This window comes from Columba livia, chromosome Z (assembly GCF_036013475.1).
Source record: "Columba livia isolate bColLiv1 breed racing homer chromosome Z, bColLiv1.pat.W.v2, whole genome shotgun sequence".
Classification (NCBI taxonomy): domain Eukaryota; kingdom Metazoa; phylum Chordata; class Aves; order Columbiformes; family Columbidae; genus Columba; species Columba livia.
In genome coordinates, this window is record NC_088642.1 from 13,239,116 (window position 1) to 13,264,531 (window position 25,416).

At 44.9% G+C, this 25,416-nt stretch overlaps 1 protein-coding gene across 4 annotated transcripts in view; it reads right to left on the minus strand.

The window, feature by feature from the left end:
* KANK1 (KN motif and ankyrin repeat domains 1) overlaps window positions 1-24,940 on the minus strand; it is a 128,786-nt gene extending 103,846 nt beyond the window's left edge. Inside the window, exons 1-2 of one of the 4 annotated variants that reach the window (XM_065047259.1) lie at window positions 24,781-24,938; window positions 1,140-1,245 (exon numbers count right to left, since the gene is read on the minus strand). The gene's annotated coding sequence lies outside the window, so the exon portion shown is untranslated. Of the gene's footprint in view, window positions 1-1,139; window positions 1,246-15,614; window positions 15,995-17,210; window positions 17,341-24,780 lie in introns of those variants that run through there. The other 3 variants (XM_065047258.1, XM_065047257.1, XM_065047260.1) reach the window with 3 other exon arrangements.
* Between the last annotated feature and the right edge of the window lie 476 nt (window positions 24,941-25,416).

The window sequence follows — 25,416 nt, forward strand, 5'->3', positions numbered from 1 at the left end:
GATTATTCTGCAGTGTCCCACCACTAGCTCTTAAGAGAACAGCTTTCCCCAATTTCATTTCAAGCCCTGTCACTGTGTAAGACATTTCTCTGTGTCCCTTAGAAACAAAGCAGGACAGCAGGTGGTTGCAGCATAAGTAAGAAAGGCTAGCAAAAGGAGGACAACCATGAGACATGTGGTGCCGGTCAGGATGTTCTTCTCTCTTGAAATTGTTATCACAGCTAGTATATTCAGCAATGGCACAGATTAGAAACTCCACAAAAGAAGGCATATGCAAATGGCAGTATTCCTGTCCCTTCTGCCAAAAAGTAAGTGGAGAGACTGTCATTACAATAATAGTACTCTATATATACACACATCATACAGGAAAAGAAAAATACACCAAACACTGGGTTTGAATAATACACCAAACACTGGATTTTTAGTCTCCAGCTCACGGACATTAAGGTTGTAACCTAACAACGTCTCAGACTAGACCGGGGGAAAACACACATGTGAACTGCGGGATCTTCAACATATTGTTTCCTGCAAACAGCCAAAAGAATAATTTAAAATCGCAAAAATCCCCTCTACCCACACAGTCTATAAAACATGAAGGTCACAGAGCAAAGTGACCTCAAACAATTCTGCCTGAGAAGCTGCAGACTCTCACATGCAAGCGCCACCAGAAGACAGGGAAGGCAGAAGGCAGAGTCAAAGCAGACAAAAAATGCAGCGCACGCTTTGCCGCGCTGCCTCACCGCGCCAGTGCGAGGGCGCAGCGTGCTGGTGGGTAACTCGGGGTCACTGCGATGGAAAAAGCACCAACATGATCGCCATCCTGCCACGGCTTCTGCCGAGCGTACTCTGACTTCTGTGGGACTACCCGGGCTGTTGGAGCAGTTTGCAAATGGTTTGTCCAGCCGAAAGAGACACCGACAGAGGGGTTTCACACTCACACACACACTCTGTTTTACTTCCTCCACATTAAGCACCACCATTCAAAAACAAATCACCACTTCCAGCCACAAGTACCATCCCATTTAGATATATTTTAAACAGTACATTAGATTGCAACACGGTAACCTACTCGGTGACACAAACCAGATCAGATTTCACTATTTCATGAAAAAGAAAACAAAAACCAAAACTAAACTTACAGGTCTGTTAGTCCATCGTGTCTCTCTAGCGCTCCGTACATCATTGAACTGCAATGCCTGAAAAAGTAACTTGACCTCTCTGGGAAGGTGGGCGGTATTATACAAGCTGAAACATTAGAAACATGCATAATTACTCTGGGTCTTTGCCACACATTCTTTCATCCGTGAACAAATATGAATGGAAAAGTCACACTGACACTCCAGGCTTAGATTATGTCCAAACCATCAATTAAGAAGATTTTTCAAGAGGCCCTGAGAGAGCAAAATTTTTTAAGGCAGGATACATTTTCTTCAGACTTAAGCTGTGCATATGTTGCAAAGACACAATGACAGCATGGCCAGCTCACAGCCCAGACAACAGTGGGCTACAATCAGGGATTTTCAGCTTTCATGGCCCGCCCCCCCACAACAACTTATCCAGTCACTTTGTTCTCCTCCAGCCCCACACACCCATTATGCTCATTCAAGCAGCTCGGCCAGGGCACCAGCCGCATCCCATCACTCATCATCCACCCCCTTCTGCACAGTGACACCTCTTACACACCTGTGCGGCGCTTGCCTCCTTCTCAGCACAACCATGTGCCTCTGTCAGACCAAGGGACCTTTAGCAGAAGCAGCCTGTCCATAGGGCTTGTTGGGATGAAAACACTATACTGAGACAACAAATGGTACAGATGAATGAAGTCACCACGCTTGCTCCTACCTGCACCAGCAAAGGCAGCTCACGCCTATGGCAATATCCCCCTCAGACCAAGTATGCAGACGACTCTGTATGTGGCCTTCTCTTCCCTTCAAGGAAAGCCACATTCACCTCTTGAGTTCTGCATGGCAGAACCAGAAGACAATGAAATATCACAATCCAATATTTACAGCCAGAGCTTAACAAAATACACAACACTTTCAAGGCTGGAAGACAACACAAAATACATTTTTTTCCTAATTGGGAGAAAATGTGGTTCCCAAAGACAGAAGAACTGTGCACAAATGTCCAAATACAGTCTTGTTCTGTTAGATTAAGTTCTTCTAGTTCTCAAACTCAAGACCTAGCCACACTCTGGCCAAGTGAGATGCAGTAACATCTATAGTTACCGTGATCCCGGTTGCCCTTCAATTTATTTGGATACCAACATCCACATGTTTCTGTTCTGAGCAACTAACTTGCCCATGCGCTTTACACAACAAAACACTTCCTGTGTTCTTGATCAACCCATTTCATTCCTGGTGCCTGCCACAAATAGATATGGAATACACAGTGTTTATTTCAGCTAATTCCCCATGCGCTAGGGGCAATGCATGCATCTGGAACACTGTTAGAGCAGAGAGACATGAATCATTCTGGAATAATTATTCTGGTTTGTACTTCAAGCAGCTCAGCTCCCTCTGTGTCTTCCCCTTCTTTACAAACTCCAAAAACCTTTGCAAATTGTAGCAGTACATATAGTGAAGTACTTCTCAATATATCCAAGTCAGACTTTGCAGTTTCCAAGATCTATGCTTCCCCTTCATGCAGGATAATCCTGTATGTCAGGGAACACGAGTTGCCACAATGACCATGTAGAAATACAGTAAAACCTTAAGAGTAAAGTTTTTCCACATTTATATGAAATCTCAAGATACAAAAATTGGTCAGTGTCAAGTTACAAGACAATATAAGCAGAACTTACTGCAGGGTTTTCTTTCTTAGCTAGAAACCTGCTTTTGCAAGTAGGGATTTATTCACAGGTTAAATCCTCCGTACTTTCTTACACACTTCGCAAAACTGCAGGCAGCTTTGTTTAGAAGTTTCTTTCCCTCTTCCATGTAACTTAAAGATCAATTAAAAGACAGAGCAATCCTCTTAAACCTTACCTAAAACGTCTATTCAAAATGTCTGAGCTATGTGATCAAAATGCTTTAAGTCAAACAAAAGTGGTTTGTGGCAAAAAGAAAGGAAAACCTATGTGCATTTCAGCACAGAAACTGCTGCAGAGCAAGGATCTGAGTTTGCATAAAACCCTGGTTGGAATAATTTAATTGCCACTATGTAAGAGCAGGAATTTCTCAAGTCTTTTTCAGTATTTGATTTTCCAGTAAATACGAGAAGGCGAAAGTCAACACTATAGTTTTCAGATTCCAACGTAGAGGTGGTTTGATAACAGCCTTCCCCAAGTCATTTTCTTGGGAAAGTGTTGTTAGAGCACAGTGCTAATTAGGGCTTGTCAGTTAAGCTCCTTCTGCTTTGTTCAGAAAACCTAGACAAAATAGCTTATCCATGGATAGACCTGGGGGCCTCTCACAAATATTTTGTATTCCACTGCAAGCTTGGGCACATTACATAAGCACCTGGACTACCCACTAAAAATGTGAACGCCTCCCCCTCTGCCCTTCAGTGAGTGTCTTCATGACACTTTCATCAACAGTGACTGGAAGAAAACAATCTTATAGAGGGCTTCCATCCAAAAAATATGGTAATCTATAGCTTGTCTATACATAAATGACGGTTTCGGGCAAAAGCGAGGAGAGGAAATTCAAGCACATAAACAAGTTTTCCAATCCTCTTCCTTCCTCTTCAGAAGTTAAGCACTGAAAAAGTGCCTTGTATCATTAATAATGTTAGAAGACTGTGTCCACAGAGACTAGGTTGTTCTGGGGAGGAAAGAGCAGTGAGAATCAAGTCTGTTCAACTTTTCTCCGAAGGTACAGTCCAGTTTGGAACTGCTTTGAGCATCCAGAACTGAAGACAAACATCAACTTATTCTGATGTGTTCTGACACCACCGCAGGCTGATAGCATATAGAAAACCACAGACACCGTACAAAATGTGGGCATCTACAGAACCTCCCAGCTGCGTTGACAGTGACAGGGTCCATGGTTAATAAACCAGTTGCTCACAATACAGCAGATACTTTGATACCACATTTCTCAGCATAGCTGGACTGGAGCCAAGTAGCTGCTTGCTGTGTGAGCCAAGCTGTAAAGAGGGAAAGGCTCACAGTCTTCTCTGGGACATTTCCCCCAGCGTCCTCAAACATCAACATCAGCACCTTCGGCTTAGGCTGCAAAGATGCCTGCGGAATTTAAGCTATCAAGCCTAACCACTGGGAAATTTTTTAGGTATTTATTTTTTGAACCTGTAAAGAAACTGTACATTTCAGCAACTGCAAAATAGGTGTAGCTTAATTACCTCAAAACATTCCCTTCACAGAAACAGGGAAACAAAGTCTTCCTCTTAATTGCTGCTCCACAGGAGAGCACTGAAAGCTTCTGGTGAGACAAAGGCAGTAGCAGACTACCAGTGTGATAAACTATCATTCACCTTTTTACTCCAATGAGTACTCATTAAGTAGTTTAAAAATACACAAAATCCATGCAAATGTTAAACATGAAAGAAACTGTCCTCAAGAGATAGATGCTCTGAGATCGCATTTCAAAGCAATGCGGTATCATTCTCTTAATCTTTTGGGAAAACCAGCATGGATACTCTGCTTCAGAGTGATTAACGCAGGAATTCAAGCCTCTCCATGGCGACCTTCCACAGAAACCTCAGGGGTCAAGAGTAGCAGCTTGTATGTGTCATGCTACAATGCTAATATATCTGTTCTATCAACAAAAGCCTTCTGCAACAATAGGCCCAACAAGTTTCAGGGGGAGAGGGGTAGAAGGGGGGAGTGTATATACACTCTAAGACTGCCACAGTACATCTTCTACAGAAGCTTAAGTGAAAAGTTCTGCTTCCAAGGGTAGTTTTAGAAATTTCATCTTTTGCTATGCAGCTGGAAAAAAAGTTCACAGATTTACTTCCATGTTTTATTCTCAAAAAATACTCACAGCCTGTCAAAACAGTAACAAATGAAAGACAGCTTTCTTAGATTAATGGTTAATGAACAAAATGAAGATGAGAGAAAGGCTACTTCTTGGTCTGACAGTGAAGTGCTAGGCAGGGAGGGAGAGCTTGGGGGGAAAAGCATTGGGCTTTTTTTAACTTTGCAGTCACGTCACCACAAATCCTTGGTGAAGCCTGAGGAGCACAAGCAAACCTGCAGCAACAGTGGTGGTTCTTGCCCTTTGTACAACGTGGCCGTGCCCTCCCACCCTAGCAGTTCTCATCAGAGTGACGGACAGGGACTGCTCCAGGGGAAGGGAGCAAGGGGACAGGTGAGGAGGCAACTGCCCAGCTCTGCGAAGGCCCTGGGATTCATCAGAACAGACGGTGAAAATTTGCACCTAATCCTACTCAGCGTGTTTGGTGTAAATAGCCTCAGGGTGGCTAGCATCAAGCTGAGAAAAGAGATCATCAGATGTGTTTTTTCTCCTCATTCTTACCCTTTGCAATCTGAGAAGAGTGAAAGAGGACACCAGCTCGAAAGAAGGCTGCTAATTAATTCCCCCATCACCCAGGCACTGCAAAGCTTCTGGCTGCAAAGTACCTGCTTATCTAGGAACAGGGACTTGATAGCAGTTGAAAAAAAGAGGCTTGATTTGTTCTGAAAATGCCATTAAGAGACACAATCATCAGATCAGTTTGTAACATTTTCCCTATCAACAGCAAGAAAACACGAAAGAAAAGCAGCATCATTCTTGCCTATGTTATTTTAAGCCTGCTTAAATTTTCAGAGGACCAACTTACACTGCACAGTGATTTTTATGAGAGGTCAGCATGCCATAGGCAAACATGCTTTCAAAGTGATGACTTTACATGGGAAAGAGTCCTTGCATCAACTCTTAGGTGAACAAGTTTCTCTGAAATGATCTCTGAATAAGCTGCCACAGGGTAGAAATGTCTTCCTGTAAAGGCAGGACTAGAATGCCAATTGCAGGTGACACGCCATTTTAAGACAAGGGCAGGTAAACACTTCAAAGAAGCAGGACTCCGTTGTCTTAGATTCTCAGTTACCCTGGATAAAAGGCTATAAAAAGCTCTTTGGAAACGCGACTAAGAGATGAGTTAGACAGAGGAACAATGGAAAAACACTAATGGATCCCACAGAGAGAGATTTTAGCACAGTTTAACACTGAAGATCTCAACTTTCTGTGACCAACAACAGTCTGCCTAGCAAGGCTGCTCTGTTAGTACTACCACAATACAAACAGGAGAAGACCTGACAGCAAGAATTAAAAGTCCTGGCTGTCAGTAGACAGATACTGCCATAATCAAGTATCATCTGAAACACCTGCAGCTCATCTGTAGCCTTTTGGAGTGCCAGAGGGACATCACAATCATTAAAACTTCGAAGAACAAACTCACCTGCAAGCACAGACTCAACAATCCAAGCAACTTTCATCCTTCTCAGACTACGACTTTGATATCCCTCATTTTAGCTAGGACACAAAGCATGGAGGTTTTGCTTTGTCTTGTTTGTTTGTTTGGTTTTGGTTTAGGTCTTTGTTGGATTTTTTGTTGTGTTTGTTTTGTTTTGTTTGTTTTATGATGAGGCAGGACAACCTATAAACTTGTGCAATACCCAAAGCAGCTCTAATAACATCATCCTTTTCCAGTTATGTTTAAATGCTCCCAGCACTATTTCTCTTCATTAGCTGCTTCTACCCAGGGCAAAGGGGGAGCACCAAAGCCACTTCTTCACACTGCCTGGGTCTAAGTGGCAACAGGCCAACTGGGTAGGCACAGGCAATGAAAAGGACTTTTTTGCTGTTATCAGCTCCTGGGCACCCAGAGTGCATGTTGAATGCACAGCAGATGTGCAGCCTAGCCAGCTGTGTATTCTCACTTCAATTTTTTTGTCCCTTTGTCCCCACCCTGAAACTGCTTTTCTTTCTACTCACCCAGCAACCTCAGCTACATTTTTTCCCCTGAAAAAAAAAGGATTATCGTTTCTGGCCTTACCACAGCACACAAACTTAATTGAAATCTGAGAAGCAAGAATGTTTTACTTCATTTGAAACTGAAGACACCTGCAGTTCAGTCTCAGGTGTGCAATTCAGAGCCAACAGCAAAAGCACTGAAATGTCAAGGACCAAACACTTTCTTAAACATACCAGATTTCGCTCTGGGGAAACAAGGGGAGCACTGTTTTATTTTTAATTTTTAAAACATAAATCCTGCATTATAGGACACACCATTGTAGGATAATCAGCTCCTGTGTACACTTCCCTCTCTGATGAACTGACTGGCTTTGAGCCCTTCTTTGGACAGGTAACCTGAAAGAGGCTGGCCAGAGAACCATGACGATACAGACAGGCTTGATCAGGAATGCCAGTGGCCAGAACCCAGCCTGGGTAATCAGGAATTATGCAGCTATCATCTGGGCGATTACTAAGCATTTCACACCAACACTATCAGATCTGAAGAACTTGACAGAGAACAAAATGTGTAGGGACACATTTCCTACTAGACCTTGTTGCTCCTTCTCAAAAGCAATAAGAAGTCCTTTTTCTGAGGGTAAAAATGAGGGTGAGTCCTTCCTTACTTAGAATAAACACACTTGTGCACATTCCTTCCTTTTATACCGCGTACATCTCTACTTGACATTACAAGCTGCTGTGGGATGGCTCAGTTTGTTACTGATTAACAGCTCGGGTCAAGTCTTTTCTGTGTGCCTCAACTCAACTTTGCTCAGACCCGTCAGGCATCCTTACAACTTTGTGTCAGACAAATACTAACCCCATAGCTCAAGAGTTCCTTGTGTACCAGCAAGCTTCCTCCCCACTCTTCAGAGCACAAACCCCACCTGCTTGGGACTGCACAGTCCTGCAGCACACGCCTTTCACATCCCTGCTGCAGGCACCAGAGCTAGGCTGTGGTCTTGCTGCCATCCCAAATCTCCATGTGTGAAAAGACTAAGCTGTGAGTCAAATAGAGGTGTCCTGCCAAAGAAAGATTCTGTACTGTACCAGCAGCTGCATAGTAGATGGCTGGACCACCATGCAGTATGTTCCCCAGTAGCTCCTGGAGGGCAGGGCCTGGCCCTCCTGCCCAAAAAAGAGGTAAGTGTGTGTACAGGGAGGGGAGTTACTGTAGCGTGACTGGCAAACATGGTGCTTCAAATCAGAGACCAGGGAAAAAAAAGGGTACTTGAGGTTTGGGGATGTTTCACTTTAAAAGTGATTAAGAAAAAACACTTTTCCTACATATTGAAGACAAGGTGGTCAGTGCTTCATTAAGACTGGGACTGCTGTCTTGAATAGTCATGCAAAGTCATGTCCTCGATCAGACTAAAGGCAGCAGCCCCAGCAAGCTTTGCTGTAACAGTAGCTGAAAGGTGATGTTACCCAGCTGGCATCTCACTGCCTTCCAACCCTGACCTCCCACATCTTCCCTGCAGGCACCAACCAACCAGAGCCTCAAAGGCAGCCTCTGAACCCCAGACCTCAGCCAGCCTTGTTAGCTCCCAACACACGGTCTGTAACAGAGGAGCATCTCCATCCGTACCTCCAGCTCACACTTCCCCCATGGCCCTGCTGCCCACACAGGCACGCACACACCTGCCCCTACAGCAATGCCCTGCCTGATGCTGCAAAGAGGGAATCCCAAGCACAGGATCACACTCTTCTCACTCCTCTTCCACAGTGTGGTATTTCCAACAGAACAGTCACACACACAGAGGCTGCGCACACTGCGAAGCCCTGTCCCGTGGTCTGACCCTACTGCATGTTTGCATGGAGCAATGAGTGCTCCCAGGCCCTGCCGCTGGCACAAGCCCCAAGGGCAGTGCAGGGGTGAAGTCACATCTCTGTAGCCTCGAAAGGCTGAGGCAGTGCCAAGTGACATGGAACAGAGGCAGAAGAGGAGGCAAAGACACAAGCCACTGCCAACACTGGAAGCTTCTTAGCTAGTTTAGGAGTTACATCAGGATACAAGCTGAAACACCTCCTCCTGTCCATCTGCATGCAACTGCTGGCACATCTGGCCGTATTTCTGAACATGAGCTTTAACAGTCCATGCAGGCTGCTCTGTGAAGTTAGTCATGACAACCCCACTATGATCTAAATGAAAGACACAAATCACTCCAGTGTCAGGAGCACTGGTAGTCCGTACAAGTATCAGACAATATCTATGTCTGCATGGTTTGGCAAAAAAGAAGTTAATTCACCCAGGAGTGCTTTGATCCTCTGACAAATCATTTCCTGATTCAAGTTGAAACAACACAAAGGACTTTGGACACCAACCAGCTGTCGCCCTTGTGAGCTGGCTCTAAATCCCACACAGTCAGAGGGGAAAGATTTAGGTGGTGGGAGTGGAGCAAATGGTCCATTCACATTCACATTCACAGTGTGTGAAAGGTTTCTTCTGGAGAAGCAATTCCTTCTCTCGCTACCTATCTGGTGCAAGCTGACAGAACAGGGATCCACCAGAACTCACAAACAGGAAAGGAGCTGTGGGAGACATCGACAGCACTGTATACCTCAGCAAAACCTGCCAAATGCACTACAACTTGGGGCGGCGGGAGGGAGAGATGTTTTTGCTTTGCTTTGCTCTCCACAGATGTCCACATGCAATGACCCCTTTGCGACCTTTGGGCCTGAGCTGAGTGAGAGAAGCAAGAAGTGAGCTTAACAAAGATCTGACACAGCAGCTGGGAAAAGTGAAGGCAGAGCTGAGGTTTAACAGCCATCTCCTTTTGTCCCATTTAACATGAAGCATTCACACATACTCACAATCTTAAACAAAACAAAAATGAAACAAAAAAACAAACCAAACAAACAAACACGCAAACCAACCAACCAACCAAAAAACTAACGACACCACCAAAATGACACTAGCAGACTGCTTTCAACATCCTCCCTCAGATATACTCTCAGTACAGATCTATTCATATTTTCCTGTGTTTCTTATAGCAGATAGAGCACTTGGCAGTTAAAAAGAATCTCAGCTTGATGGGAAGTAGATTAGAAGCCTAGCTTGCAACATAGTTCTGGTATGACAAACTCTTAATTAAAAAAAAGTTTTTAATTCAAGGTGTTGAAAGAAACAGTCCATAGAAATAACTAGTTTCTTCCAGTCTCCATCCTCATTTTAACTGATATATTTTATCATCAGACTTTGAGAAATTGATTCTACAGTATTTTTGAATGGAACTGGCCATAATACACATGGCCAAAAAAAAAGTGACTCACTAACCTTAGAGATGCTCTTGATGTTTATTAACTTATTTTTACTGCAGGTTGCATAAAACTAAACTGCCAGAACTCCTCCTGGTGACACATTTGTTACTCTTCTCTTTTTTCTCCTTAAAACAAGTTTTGGTAGCTAGGCAACTCTCAGATGTGCCGCTTGACCTGCCACCTGCCTAGGTCCAACTGGATCAGCATCTTCAAACTTAGCAGCACAAAGGGATAAACTCGATAAAATTCCTGCCTGGTGCTTTGAACTGCCTAATGCCAGATCCAGAGCCTCATTACTCCAAGTCTCTCATGGGGCTCTGTTGTGATGCAAATAACGTACAATCCTCACATACAAAAAGGTCGTTAAACTGGAATTAGGAATTATAAATACACAGGCAACTTTGAAGGGAAAATCAGGGTTAAAAGGAACACCTAAGAAAGATGTACACAGAAGAAAATAGGAAAAATCTGCTTACGATTCAGCAAACATATGGCAACACCGGTACAAGGACAGCAGGCTCTGTGGCTCACCCTGCTTTGCTTCACGGGTGCCAGGCGTGCACCCACATCACCCTTCTCCCCCATAAGCCTGATGGACTTTGCCATCCAGCCCTGTCCGTGGGCTGAAAGCACCGACAGCATTTTAACTCTGCAGCCTCCTGCTCAGCCTGCCAGCGACATCAGCAGCCAGACAAGGCTCATAAACCATCAACAAGCCAGCTCTACGTACAACTGGGAGCCAAGGCCAGCCCATCTCCAGCCAAGCTCCCAGCAGCTGACCAAACAGGGAATTGAGCAAACCAGGCAAGAGCAGAGGAAATGCTCACATGGTATTAGGTCAGGAGTTAAAATATCTCAATGACCTGCAACTTCCATCATGAACGGGACTGAGGAATGCCAGAGTCACACAGAAGAGAAACTCACCTGCAAAAAAAGTGTTCAGCCTCTGACACTATCTCTGTCACTCCAGCAAGGCAAAAGTAAGAAGCGTTTCCTCCCCTGAGGCAGAAATTAAGCTGTGACTTAAACTGAAGTTTTCAAGAAACAGTCAATGAAATGGATGGAGCTAGTGGAGATTTCCTAGATCAGAGAGAAGCTCAGCATCTCAGTCTAGCAAGATAAATATTATCTTTTTTTCATGAAAAGAAAAATAAATAGAAGCCTTCTTTGCCTGTAACTCCATTTTCAGCTTCAACATCAGTGCTGAGAGTACCATGACCAGCATTCCCCTCACCTGACTTCAGTCTCAGTCAGGCCATCCAAGATAATTATAAGCCAGTCACAGAGCACAACTTCCTTTTTTCCCCAGGAACAAAACATGATTCAGTCAGGAATGTACAACACAAATTGTGGCTATTCCTCACCCAGAATATAAGCAGCCTTGTAACAACGAGCTCTCAATTAACAGGTTAACAGTGAAAGGAAATCAGAAGGTCACTTGAAAAAAACAATTCATAAATCAGGCTAGAAGAGCATTCACAGCTAAGAAAACACCAGATTCCTGCAGAAAGCAGGAAGAGCTTAATAGAGCAGCTGGCAGAGCAAGTACATGCTTTGTGCTGCATGCTCAGCTGGTCAGAGCCTGTGGCGAGAGGAAAGGACAGCAATGGGACCAGTCCGCAGCCCACACTACCCAGCCACAAACACCCAGGACCAGACAGCACTGACAAAAACACCCGTGGCACCTCAAAACATTTGCATGTTGTGACCCCTGGCCACCATGTGGTTTATCACAGGTTGGATTCTGCTCTATTTCTGAGAAGATGGGAAAAATGCAAGTTCTCAGACACACACACAGACAAGACAAAATTTGGGTCAATGCTCCTTGCCAGGAAAAGTTTCCTCTCTGCAAACTGCCATGAAGTAGCATGTGCATCTTTTATTAGATACACAAAAATATTCTTTGCAATGCTGAGGCTTGAACTTAGTACCAAGAATAGCCCAGTATGTCTTATTTTTCCATTTCCAGAGTAGAACATCTTGTAAGACTGCAGCAGCCTGAAAAGTCATGGTAGTTTCCCACTGCTGCTGTGTTACAGTGAGGCAGTGATGTTTTGGGGTTCCCCCCCGGCCACTTGCAAAGAAGAGAAAACGAATTGCACGGCTGGATCATCACTTCTTCTCCTGCAATAGCCCCTTGAGACAAAGTTCAAAATTAGCAGAGAACTTAGACAGGCTGAAAACATGAAGGAAAGGGCAGTTTCCCAAGACAAAAAGTTTTACTTGTCAGATTAGAGGAGCCTGAATTCTGCCAGGGACAGCTTTTTCACTTCTCCTTTTTATTTCTCCCATTTTCTTGTTACCTCCCTTTTCTGTCTTGTCTTAGAGACTTTGAATAAACAGAGTGAGCATTCAGAAGCAGGGCAAAAGAGGAGGAGAAGGCACAACTTGAAAGGCAGCAAACAAAGAGTGTGCTAGAAAGAAAAGTTACAGGAAATAAAAGAAGTCCAGAGAACCGAGACAGAGGAATAGCAAAAGCATGAAAACGGCCAAGATGTGAGATCCTTCACAGACACATCTGGGAAAATGTTCAAGGCCACAAGGTAAAACTACCAGAAGCCAGAAATTACATCGTGCTTCTTCAGACAGCAATAAAAACTATTCTGAATGTCTCCCAGGAGGGACCCACAGGCAAGGCCACAACTTCCATTCCAGGGACTTGTTCAGAGCTGGAAGAAACCAGCTGTGTTTCATCCAGGCTACCCCTAATCCCTCTTAATCAATAGGCAGCTGATAATCAACCTGGCTTAAGTGGTCAAGATGAGGCGATGGGCACAGATGGGATGATGAACTCACAAGCTTAGTCAGGAAGGTGGTCGGCCAGCATGCACCAGTTAGAGCTGAATCTTGAGCATGTTTAACCTCCAGCACCAAAACCAATATTTCCAGCAGAGATATTTTAAAGAAGCCTCAGATCTGCAGAGTACAGTCAGAAGCTTTCTGATAACTCTCCAGAATTATTCTCCTAGTTCTCAGAACCAGCAGGAAGTCAATTTCAATTTTTCTCAGGACACTATGCTAACCCACAACTCCATGAGCTGTTCAGCCATTCTGCTGTGGGCAGATGCCTCTCCCCGCATGGCAGGCTAAGCAGCTGGGGGGAAGCAGCATTTCAGCTATCTTACTTTAATTTAGCTCTGCATGTAAGTCAAAACCATCTCAGCTAAGGCCAATCTCTTTCTAGCAAAAGCTAGGATAATATGCCACAGCTGAATCCTCACCTGCAAGCGACCATTGCTTTAATTAGATTCAGGCAAATCCAGGTCTTTGCAGTCTAGACACAGTTTAGCAAGTGCTTTTATGTAATTCATGGTGAGAGAACACAATTCTTAAACGAATTAGAAAGATAACTCATCATGTGTGAAGTTTTCTCTGCAGCTTACCTCAGTTTTGGCAAAGAAAACCTCACTGGATTTTGATGGGCAAAGACAACCTAACCTAAGTATTCAAGCAATAGTCCAAGTGAATATTTCACTTGGGGAAGCAAGGAAAAGAAAATGTTCCTCTTTGAGCCTAACACTCTTCCAAAGTTTAACAAGTCACAAATGGCTTTTATTCAGAGCAACAGCATTAACATTACAATTTTGCAACATAGCACAGACACAAATCTTGAGGTGATACTGAATACAGACTTCCATCCTTTACTCTGGCCCCTTCTGTAGCTTTGGTACTACTCTGTGTTTTAGACAAACATACAAAGATTTATACAAATAAGAGAAAAGGCACATAAAGGATACCTAAGGCTTCTAACTTACAGCACTGACACACTAGTCACATTTTCAAGGACCTACAGGTGTTTACAGACCTGTTTATAAAAACTTCAGGCAGTAATACAGGGCAGCTTTGTAGCTTTACAATTTCTGTGTTGAAATCAAGGTGATGAGATGCTCCAGCTCTGTGAAAGTCATTTTGATTAAGTTTTAATATATATACAAAGTAGCTACTGGATGACAGAAAATGCAAAGTGCCAGCACTATCGTGCTCCTAGCTGTGCATAAATACATTATTTTATTGCTATTTTTGATTTGCTCAAAGAATGTCGGACAGAGCGTTAGTAGCACAATGCGGAACATCAGCCCTGTGTCTCTGAAGACTGGATGTGCTGGGAAAAAGGCTTTACATACCCAGCTAGTTCTTCTACAGGGCAACACCAGTATCGCAGGCCAGTCCACCTCCTTGTAATGGGACTCTCAGCACTGATACAAGAATGGCTGTAACTGGATGTTGCAGTAATACAGAATTAACCGGTTCAATTAACAGCCGTACCTGAATGCACCAGTAAGCATAAAGCAACTCATAAATTATCTTATTTTTACTCAAACAGTTGAAAATATCTTATTTTCTGCAACTTACTAAGTAGAGACAACCTTGTCTCACTTCTGTGATGGAAATTAGAAAGTTGCTTGGAGAAGGAGGGGAAAAAAGGTCTTCTAACCGAAATTAAAATGAAACTTCTACCCCACACAATAGTCACAGAGACACCAGCACCCACTGAACCTCCTCCAGGACTCCATGGCTCTCCTTCAGATCCTGCACAGCCAAACCTCTGGCCCCTTGCTTGCACACTCTCCTTACTCAGCTGTAGTCACCAAAAAGACCTGGAACCACCTGGAAATGGCACCAACAGTGTTAAACTGTGCTTAAATCTGGGGGATACAAATCACTGCTTTTCCATCAAGATATAGCTACGAGGAAACTCCTTCACCAAGCAGTAACAGGCTCCAAAGCAAAACATCCTCCTGAATGAAATGTGGCTGAGGAATGTGAGCTATGCCAGAAGGGGGGCTCTGATGGATATTGAGGGAGGACAGGAGCAGGCAGGCTGCTCGTGGAGCTGACGGTGGTTTCGGAGCAGGGGCAGAGGACCAGCCAGGCAGAGGCACGCCGGCACACGCAGTGCTCAGGAATGTCAGCAATGCCGACCTGGGGCTGGGGGGTTCGCTGCCCAGTAGGGAGGGATGGGAGAGGTAGCAAGGGTAACAACGCAAGACCAAGAGGCAGCTGGGGTTGCTGTAGAGCTGCAGGATTCCCCTTAAGTGGGGTTCTGTAGCAGGGTGGCAAGGCTCAACTGCAGGCTGCAAACCAGCGAAGGGTCCCGTCTTGTCCCACTCAGCCCATGCTTGTAGAAACAAAACTTTACATGCAACTTCGCAGTAAACTTGTCTGTCATTAACTTCTACCAGTTGAAACAAACTGCAGGTCCCCTTTTGGCTAGTTGCTGACATGAAAAATATACCAACATTAAGAGTAATAAACACATGCACTTAACACTTCCTGAGCTAGAGTTCAGATTTTAGGCTGTATAACAACAAGCCTTTTCTCCCCCAGGCTAACAAAAGATGGAATTGCTACAGATAAAACAGACCTGAAAGCCTCCCAACTCTATTTCAGCCAAAACCAACAATTCCTTACAGTGTGAAGAACATATTCAGTCACCTGCTATTTTTAAGGTTCTTGAACAACTCCATTTCATTTCTACCATATTTTCTTAGTCCACACGTCTCGGTCCAACCAGAGGGTCAGTGAACCAGCACTGTCTGTCTGGTGCTGCAGAGGGGGTCACGCTGGTGGCCAACGGGCACCTCCCAGAGCTGGGTCTCGCCGGAGTAAGCACCGACAGCATCTCCTTAGCATGCCTACCGCACAACTCGTGACAATCATGATGTGTGCATGGACACAAAGAAGGGTTTGTTTTCCTTAAATTTCTCCAGCTGAGAAGGCTCCCGGCAGCCACTAGTATTTTCGTTGATGTGACCGATCTCGCACATTGCTTAAAAAGATGATGTCACAAGCAGCGGCAGGGATGGGGTGAGAAACTACAAGAAAAACACAAAAGGTAGATAAAGACCGAGTGATAAATCACAGAAGGGATCAGGATTGAGACTAACGTGCCTCCCACTCCAGACACAGCCCTTATCTACTTGATAAAGAGTAAAACTGCCCGCAACGTTGCAATGGCAAAGTAAAAAGCAGGCACGAAGTTTGTCAGCCCGGTTAAATGACGCTGACAAGACGCATCAACTGCAGCTAATCATGCCTACATCATTTTCAGCACCTCCTGGGTTCAGGCAGATTCAATCCAGGGTCTTCCTGCAGGTGATTTTATCTCATCTGTCTAAGTTACCGACTTGCCATTCACAGAACAGAGTCCAAGCAGACTGCTAGCAAAGAACACGTGGAGAAAACAGTCAGTAATTGCCAGAATTAGACTAAGATTCATCTGAGGAAAGAAAACTCCTTAAGAGCTCAACATGAAAATAAAAAGAAAAGCTCAACATTAAAATAAAAAGAAAAAAAAAAAAAAGAAAAAGCAGATTAAAAAGAAAGGCAATTTAAAAGTTTAAGAACAAGTTCAACACCACATGTCAGGAAGGAATGGAACTTAAACAAAAAATATTTCCTTGTATTGCTTTTCGTAAGTCTTAAGATTAGCCTTGGGATAAAGACAGTTGTTTTAAAAGCAAAGCTGTTTACTGAAAAAATGTGAAGTGTGGTTTTAAAAAAATTCCACGAAGCAGCTTAATTCTAATCCCACTCATGTAAATCCAAAAGGAGCACCTGAAAAGAGCCAGATGACCTTTATTGCCTTTAAAAAGGAAACCAAAAAAATAATTCCCCTGCTCAAGAACCATCACATTTTACAGTTGGTTTGTCAGTGTTTGTTTTATTTTAATGCTGGAACTGGCTTTTCTGCAAAATTGTCCAAGGGCTAAAACCGTGAGAAATTATAGTAAAAATGGAAATTTAATGCTTTTCGGTTAGTTTGTGGAAAACTGGAGATTATGAATGGAGTTTAGATCAACTTTAAAGCTTAGATTTCTATTAACATCTTAATTGAGAAGTGGTTTCAGAACTGACAACTGCTCTTCACTCAGCAAGCCAGTTTGGTTGCCAGTTTCTACAAGACAAGGTGTTACTGCCAGATGGGCAGAAAGCTGGAGAACACAGAGCAGGTTTAAGAGAGCAAGAGAAGGGCTCTGAAAAGCACAGGACCTATAGAAATTCTACTTTGATATAGCTGTAAAGTCCCACCTTGGTATAGCTGCATGATATTCCATAATGTCCATATGCAGTTTTCACAACTGTCCTCCACTTTGTTAGGATTTCTTCAGCCATTCTGCACCCATCTTTTACTTCTGCTCTCCTGTGCACTGCCACCGCACCAAACAAAAAAGCTAAGCCTAGCGTGCCCAATTACTTCTGCTTCCTGTCCCCATCTGCCCCAGAAACCCAATTACAAAGTTAGCTCATGCTAAAGGAGCCTGAAGGGATGTGCACTCACACTTAGCTACATGACAGGTCGCAATGAATGGACAGCCTGATTTTCACCCTGGTTTGGTATCCAAAATGCACATCGAAGTTGGTAAACAATGCACATCGGTAAACAATGAACACTGAAGTTATTTATTGCAGAATTGCAGGTACATTTTGGTCTATCAGTAGGTAATTGGAGTGAAAAGTCAAATTCCAAACCAAAACCAAACCACAGTAGGATTGACCCCAGCATCAGTTCCTACTCTGAAGAAAGATTTAGCTAAATTCAACATCTTCTCTCAGCAGATATTTTGCTGTGTCTATTGAGGTACATCTAGTCAGGAAAAAAAGCAAAGCTCAGCTCTAGTGCAGCCTTCCAAAGGCTGGATTGCAGTGGGAAGTAGATTGTATCTTAATATATCTATCTACTGACATTGCAAGGATACTAAAGAGAAGTAACAGTACAACCTGTCTACTGGCAGTTGGGTTAATAACAAAACACTGGGAAGAAAAAACCCAAAGGCTTAAATTGCCTTTGCCAAGCTGCAAAACACACAAGATTATCAAACCTTTTGTTCTAATTTCTCTTATGTCAGAAGTCTGGAAATCAGAGACAAACTCTGCAATATTGTTTCATTTTAAAATCATGCATGGGTCATGTCCCCATTCTTTTGTCTCATACTCAGCATCTTGACTGCCCTTTGTTACTTGTTATACTCAAATTTTAAAACACTGAAAAGCCACTTCTTGGCAAATTCTCTTTGGAGAAATACTGAAAGGCCACATAAAACACTCATGTATCTTTCTCTGTCGAAACCAGATTAGTCCGGAGCAACTTTTAGAGATCCTCTGCATCACCATATGCTGAGACAGGGATGAAAAGAGCAACATTTGCAGAGCGTTCACTATTGTGTGAGGTCCTTGGGGGTTTTTTGACACAGCTGTTCCAAAATAGCTCAGGAATGAGGCCCATCCTTTTCTCATTTAACAGCTCATGAAGTGAATGAAAACACCGTGACAGAAGCCCCACCATGCACAGCCATGTTTATGCACCTAAACAAACACATTCAACCTCTGACATTGTCTCACTCCAGGGGAGACTCCCAGCCGCTAAACTGGGAAAACACTGGCAGTTAAAAAAAAAAAGGGAGAGGGGGGGAAAAAGTCAGAAAACTCAGGGGAAATCATTGTTTTAAACTATGCTCTTCCACCTTTGAGACGCACAAGCTGCAGGCTGGTGGTATGCATGAATACGAAGCGCCCGGCAAGGAGCTTTCCCAATCCCACCCACAGACCAGGATGCTTCTGATCACCATCTGCCAAGATGGTCACTAATGGACCAAAATTTAGAACAAGTCACTTTGGTTTCCAGCACTTCACAGGCTCGAGACGGAATCATAGTACCATGATTTCATGCCTATTAATTTCTGACACAAGCCTATGTTGCCACTGAGAGGTCTCCCACCCTCTCCAGCTACACTGGCACAGTGCGTGGGACGCTGTGCACACAAAGAATAGCCTGGGGGGTGTATTTTAGCAGGTTCATTTCCAGCCAGATCAGTGCTCCAATCTGTTTCGTCCCACAGCCACATAAATATTAGCACCATCACAAAGGAGCTGGCAGCAAAAGTGCAAGAGGAGAGCTGGCTGCTTTCAGCTAGGCACTGATTTACTGCCTACCTGCAGCCCCTGTACCACAGGCAGATTAATCAACGGAAAAGAGCCAGGAGGTGCAGGCGTTCGTATGGATGCCAAATAAAAGGGAAACAATTCTGATGCCACTTTACGAATTTACAGTGCAAAATCATCTGGGCCAATCTGGGCAACAGGCACCCCCTATCCCCCCATAATGAACAACACTGCAGAACTGGGAAGGGATCAGAAATATGTAGAAATTATGAAAAAGGCTTTGAAAAAACACTTCCGTTTTTAACAAACCATGCAAACATTGTCTGAAAGGGACTGGAGAATTATGTAAAATAGGAAAAGGCACATAAAAGCTAAATCAGTGTTTCTTATTTCAAGAACGAGGAATGGTCAAGCTATGCAGTTGGGACGCTGAAATGTGCACACACTCACAATACAGACATCATTATCACTGCACAGCAGCCATGAATCCTACCAGCTCAATGGGACCAAGAGAAGGACTGGACACTTGTATGGGTAGGAGCCCTATCTGGTGCTACACTTAGGAATACTAATTAAAGGCTTCAGGAAGGAAAAAAAAAAATTAAGTCCAGGGACTTAGGGCTTAAAAGTCTATGTCCACTAATTAACAACCCATACAAGACGTAAGGTAAAGGACAGATTAGGCCTCATCAGTCTTAGGTGTATGGATACTGCACATTGCTTGAAGTCCCTGGTACAAAGCCCCTCAGTACAAAGCAGCCTTACCAGGGCTTGCATTTCATCTAATAACCAACATTCTGACTGTCTTTGCCTCCTCAGAAAACACAGCACCAGCACAATCCACCCCTGCCAGAGCACTACTGCTTCATATAACTGCACTGATCATCACCCTTTAGGCAGAGAAGACAGTAGATTCCCCAGGGTCCTTGGGAAAAGGCATGGGCATGTTTGTGCAGTGAAGGACTCGCCAATAATGCCTGCACTTGAGCTCTGCAAAAGCTGCTGCACTGAAACCGTTCTGTATTTCCGCAGCATCCCCCACCAGCAGCTCATGGCACACACAGCCAGGAAGGGGATCCTTTACTTCAGAGCACTGGCACACAAGAGGTAGATCTGAAAGACCACCAAGCCAGAGCAGACCAGTGACCCATCCTGGGAAGCATGGTGCTAGGAACATTTGCCCAAGAGACCCAAGGAGGTATGCCCACTGCCCTCCTGGACATCAACCACCACCAAGCACCAAGAAGTCAAAGATGTCTATAGCTCATGGAATGAACGGCTGCAGAGAAGATGGAGAAACAGCCCATATTTCACATGGAAGAGACTCTGCTGTCACTGTCACTTCTTCCTCCTGGGGTCTGCGTGCCATGCAGCAACACCGCAGTGCTTCAGGATGGCACAGACACTTCCCTCTGTGTGAGGAACAGGTGGGAGGCACCATTCCTGCCCCCAGAAACAGGCTGGGACAGCCCCACCACCATCACCTTCACAAGACAGTTTTCCGGAGACACCTCATTTCAGGGAAATGCAGTTACAACCTTCAACCCAGAGCAGACATTGGGTCTAGTTCTGGCTCCTGCTGCAATAGGGAGCCTGTACATCCTACAAGTACATGAACAGCAGTTTGGTTTTTAAAAAAGCCAGACTCAATTTGACAGATTTGCTTACCCACAATTAAGCTCCAACCATTCTTGTCCAACTCCTCCGTCTCCAGTCTACTCACATCTCCAAAGAATTAAAGGGACATTCAAAACACGCATTCATTACTCATGTTTAATTGTCAGCTGTCCTTCCCCAGTACAGGTCTAATTAGAAATGAGAAACATTTTTGAGCACAGAAAGAGACAAAAAATTGGTATGAACTGCAAGGGAAGCCTGTGGCTTCCTAACAGGATGCCTTTTTCTAAGTTGTGCTTTAGCCAAACTAGTCATTGGGCTTAATACAGGGGTAAGAACCCAGCACCTGCGACAGCCTGGAAGTGAGATCAAATGCTCTTGCCATTCATTCTGTACGACAGAAACATTTACATTACTAGCAAAGCTCAGAAAGCTTTTTCAGCATTCACAACAGCGCCGTTTTTCTCATCACATACAAGTAAATATTTAGTGCTGAAGAAGTGACTACCATCATATACACCTTTCTGCTATTTTGTAGAGTTTGCCAGGGAACCTTTGGCAGAGTAAAAATATAAATATGCCCCAAAGTAGTATTCAGATTTAACTACAAGTCTCAACACTGCTGCTACGACTGCAGACACAGTTTCCCAAAGTAAAATACACAGGCAGCATTTATAGTTAGAGAATGAGCTAAATGTTGGAGTATGATTCACAGTATAACACTGCTAGGAGTAATCTGCATAAAATGTATAAACTGCTAAAAAATAATCGATTATGCTGGTTTTCCCTTCTTGATGTGTATTATTACTCCCCTTCGGGTCCCAGTCTTTTGACAGCTGGTAACAGCCATATAATTTGCATGCTATTTCCCCTCAATATGCAGTACCTACAATGGCAGCAAGAACTAACTGTGGAGTGTCAGAGTTGATAAGCCTAAGTGGTTTCCCAGATTTCTCCATGAGATGCCTAAATGCCTTTTTACAGCACCACCAATTATTCAACCACACAAACAGGTGCTATTAAGATATTTCAAAATGAATCATTTCCCACTAGAATGGAAGACTTTATAAGTTTGACCATAAAACTGGATCTCCAGTCAAGACAAACTTATTTTAGAGCTTGCATAAGATTTATAAAAAGATATTGTGACTTTTTATGTTTTTATATAGCTCAAACAAAAAAACTTTTCAAGTAAATCCTGTAAAAAAATACAGCTGGCATGTCAAGCCATCTGTAAACCACGTTTACCGCATCTTTAAGAAGTTAAGTGGAATCAAAACTTTTGGCAAGTTGTTCATCGCTACTTCATGTTGTAATTCCATATGAATTTCTCCTCATCATTATGACACAATAACCTACTTATCAGCTTAACATTTGTCATCTTGCCACAACCGATGAAAAGTTAGGTAAAATTCATACCCATACACACAAGCTCTCAAGCCACTTTGCAAGTTCTGTTTCTTACCTTTCTAAAGCACATAGTCAAATGGAGATGGATCGGACAATCCAAGCAGCGATGCCTGAAACTTTCACTTTGGTCCATTAGTCGATTCCATTAGCTAAATGACTAGGAAAAAAACCCTCCTTCTCTGTGACCTGCCACTACAATAGGTGCTGACACCACAAGAAAATTTGCAACTGTCCTCAATTAACAACTAATGCTTTAGTAAGTAAAAGCAGGATCAGCTGCCTGTTTCTGACAGCTCTTCGTGGTGGCTCTGCATCATTTGCAAAAGAGATTCTTCATTTAGACATTTCCATTTCACTTACAGCATCTATTATTTAGACATACAGGGCACTGCAGAAACTGAGACGGCAAGCTGTACCAGAGGCTTGCAAGCCAAGAGAACTGCCAGTGTGGGAAAAGACAAACAGATACTGAGGGAGAGCAACTAAACAGACTCAACTCATACAAAAGTAATTTGTGGTATGAGAAATGCATGTATTGCCAGTTCTCCCAAGGAGGCAGGATTTGTTTAGATACCCACTAAACCACCACATAAACCCAATCCACACTAGTTTTCAACCTAAGGACCCACTTTTATTCTCATTCTCTCCAGTGCAATTTTAAAGTAAAGCCCAAATCCCCAAAGAAAGCAGGTATGTACTAATTTAAAAACTAATATATATAGTTTGGAGTATTGCAGAAGGTGTCACCAAATTACCCAGAGTGGTCATCAGTAATTTATTTAATGGCAGGATCATGTTTGTCACTAGAGAATCATCCACCCCAGTTCATGAATTTCCATCTAGTTAGTGTTCTGGCAATAAAAATGGAAAAATCTCACTGTGATGTCAGCCAAAGGGAACAAAGAGAGTTTAGCATAACATTAAATCCCACCAAGTACATGGTCGGCAAAGGCAAAGATTCAGGGGCATACAAGAGCCTGTAACCACCTACGCTTCTGCCCAAGCCGCTCTCTGGCAGCTGGAGTTGTAATATGTGCTGCTGGGGGGTGCTGCCCCCAGCGCTGGTGTGACCACATTTCTCCACACCCAGCACTGCACAGGATCTCCCACACCCAAGTCCTCCTGTGCCTCATACACCAGAGCTGAAACCTCTTCTGCTCAAAATAGAAGAAGGACCTGGGTCTCCCTGCCCCAGGACACCTCCTCTTCTCTCCAAGAGGCAGTTTTGAGGGAAGAACCCACTTTACGTAGTCACTAATACAAGGCAGGTGTTCCCAGCCAGAAAAGAGACAGGATTTCAGAGATGCCACTTGCAACATAGATGGGGGGCAGCCCCACTGTGCCACACTGGCACATGCTCCCTTTGGAAATCTAACTCCAGACCTGAAGACCCAAGCAGCACTCCCTAGGGTTTGAAACCCCACCTAAACAAAAACTGCAAAACTTTGCACACTTCGGGCACTTATTAAATTAACTCAGCCTTTTCAAAACTTGCACTAACCTGATTAGCCTCCTCCCACTTATCTCATCTTTTCCTTCAAAACATGCACCCACGCAACCTTTAATCAGGTCCAGTTGCCCTGCCAGAAGGGGTGAAATAAAAGATTAAGAAATATCCAATATTTTTAATCAGCAAATTGTCACGGTCACCTCTCTTGGCTAGCAGAGATGCAAGGTTGACAACTAAGCTAGGGAACTAACAGATGGGCTCTGCTGTTAATGAAATGTTTGAGAGCTTTGATTTTAACAATAAGCCCACTACACCTGAACTTAACATTAGTACAAGAAAGTTAAACTAAGACTGGTCTTATGAGAAACCCAGGGCCAAAGAAGTCACAAAAAAGTTGCTGTCATTACTGAGGCATGTAATTATGCTTGAAAGAGTTCTTACACAAAACTGTGTATCAAGCTACAAGGCCTCACAATGTTTTCAAACACTTCAGGATGTCTTTAAGAGATTTTTGAGATCCATTAAGAGCAGCCAAAGTTAAAGCATATTCATAAACTGATCAAAGCCAGAGACCTCCCCCCTATTCCCACCTCCTCCCCCCCCCCCCAATAAAATTTTCTACTGTCTGTTTATAAGTGCCGGCTCCCAAGTTAGACTCTGTCCAAGACAGCCCATTTAAAGGAATCACCGATGCACAGAGCTCCTGCTGTGGGTGTGACCCGTTCCCCACACGCTGGTACCCGGTCCCGCTCCTCTCCCCTGAACAAGCGCTCCCCGCCCGCACTTCCATCCCCGGGCGCGCAGGAAGGCGGCAGCCGGCGCTCAGGGCCGGGGCAGCCGCCGATGCCCGCGCTGGGCGCTCCGCGGCTGCTCCGAGGAGCTCCCCGGTCAGACGAGCACCCTGAGAAGGGCTGGGATGCACCTCGGCTGCTCCGAAGTAGGGACGAGATGCAGCGATGCACAAAAGGCGCCCGTCCGTGCTTTCCTAGGCAAAACCACGCATTTTCACTCAAACCGGGCAGCGCCTACCGGTACCAACAACTCTCCGAGAAGCGCTCGCACACCGGTGCGCCAGGACTGCCGCCCCCCTGCCAGCGGGACACGGCCGCGCCAAGCTGCCCACTCCCCTCGCCGGAGGGACCCGGGGCTGCGCCCGGGGCGGGCTGCTCCGTTCAGGCAGAGGGGCAGCGGCAGCTCTGCTCCCCCGAACGCCCCCCGCCCACCCCATCCCCCGCCGCTCACCTCCGGGCTCCGCCGCGGCCGCCGGCGGGGGGGTGGGAGGGGGTGGTGGTGGTGATGGGGCGCTCGGGAGCCCCGCAAAACTCCAGCCCCCCCGCCAGCCCGCACCGCCGGGAGCCCGCAAACTCCTCTCGCAGCCGCTTTGTACCCGCCGGCGGTCCGCACTGCGGCTGCGCGCTGCCCAAAATCAACAAGGCGCGCTTCCAGCCCCCCGCCGGCACCCCCGGCCCTCCCGTCCTCTCAATCCTAGCAGGGCCGTCCCTCTGCTCAGGGCTATCCCTCCACAACCCCACCCCCAGCAGTGCAGTCGAGTCCTCATCCCCCCCTGCAAATCCTCCCCCCGCCGCCCCCGACAGTGAGAACTCCGCAGACCCCCGACCATGGCCCCTCGGACAGTGCAAACCCTCCCGCACCTCAAGCAGTGCAACCCCCAACAATACAGCCCCTCCCCACCTCAATGCGTTCCCCGGTGCAACCCCTCTGCCGCGCTACGGAGGGGTGATGGGTTTGGGCTGGGTTGGGGGTGCGGCGCGTATTCCCCACGCAGCTCCTGGGTGCACAAGGGAGTTTTTTTGGCTCCATCTAACAGCCCGGGTTAGCGAGTCGCTGGGATGCGGGAGTTCCCTGCCAGGGAGAGCA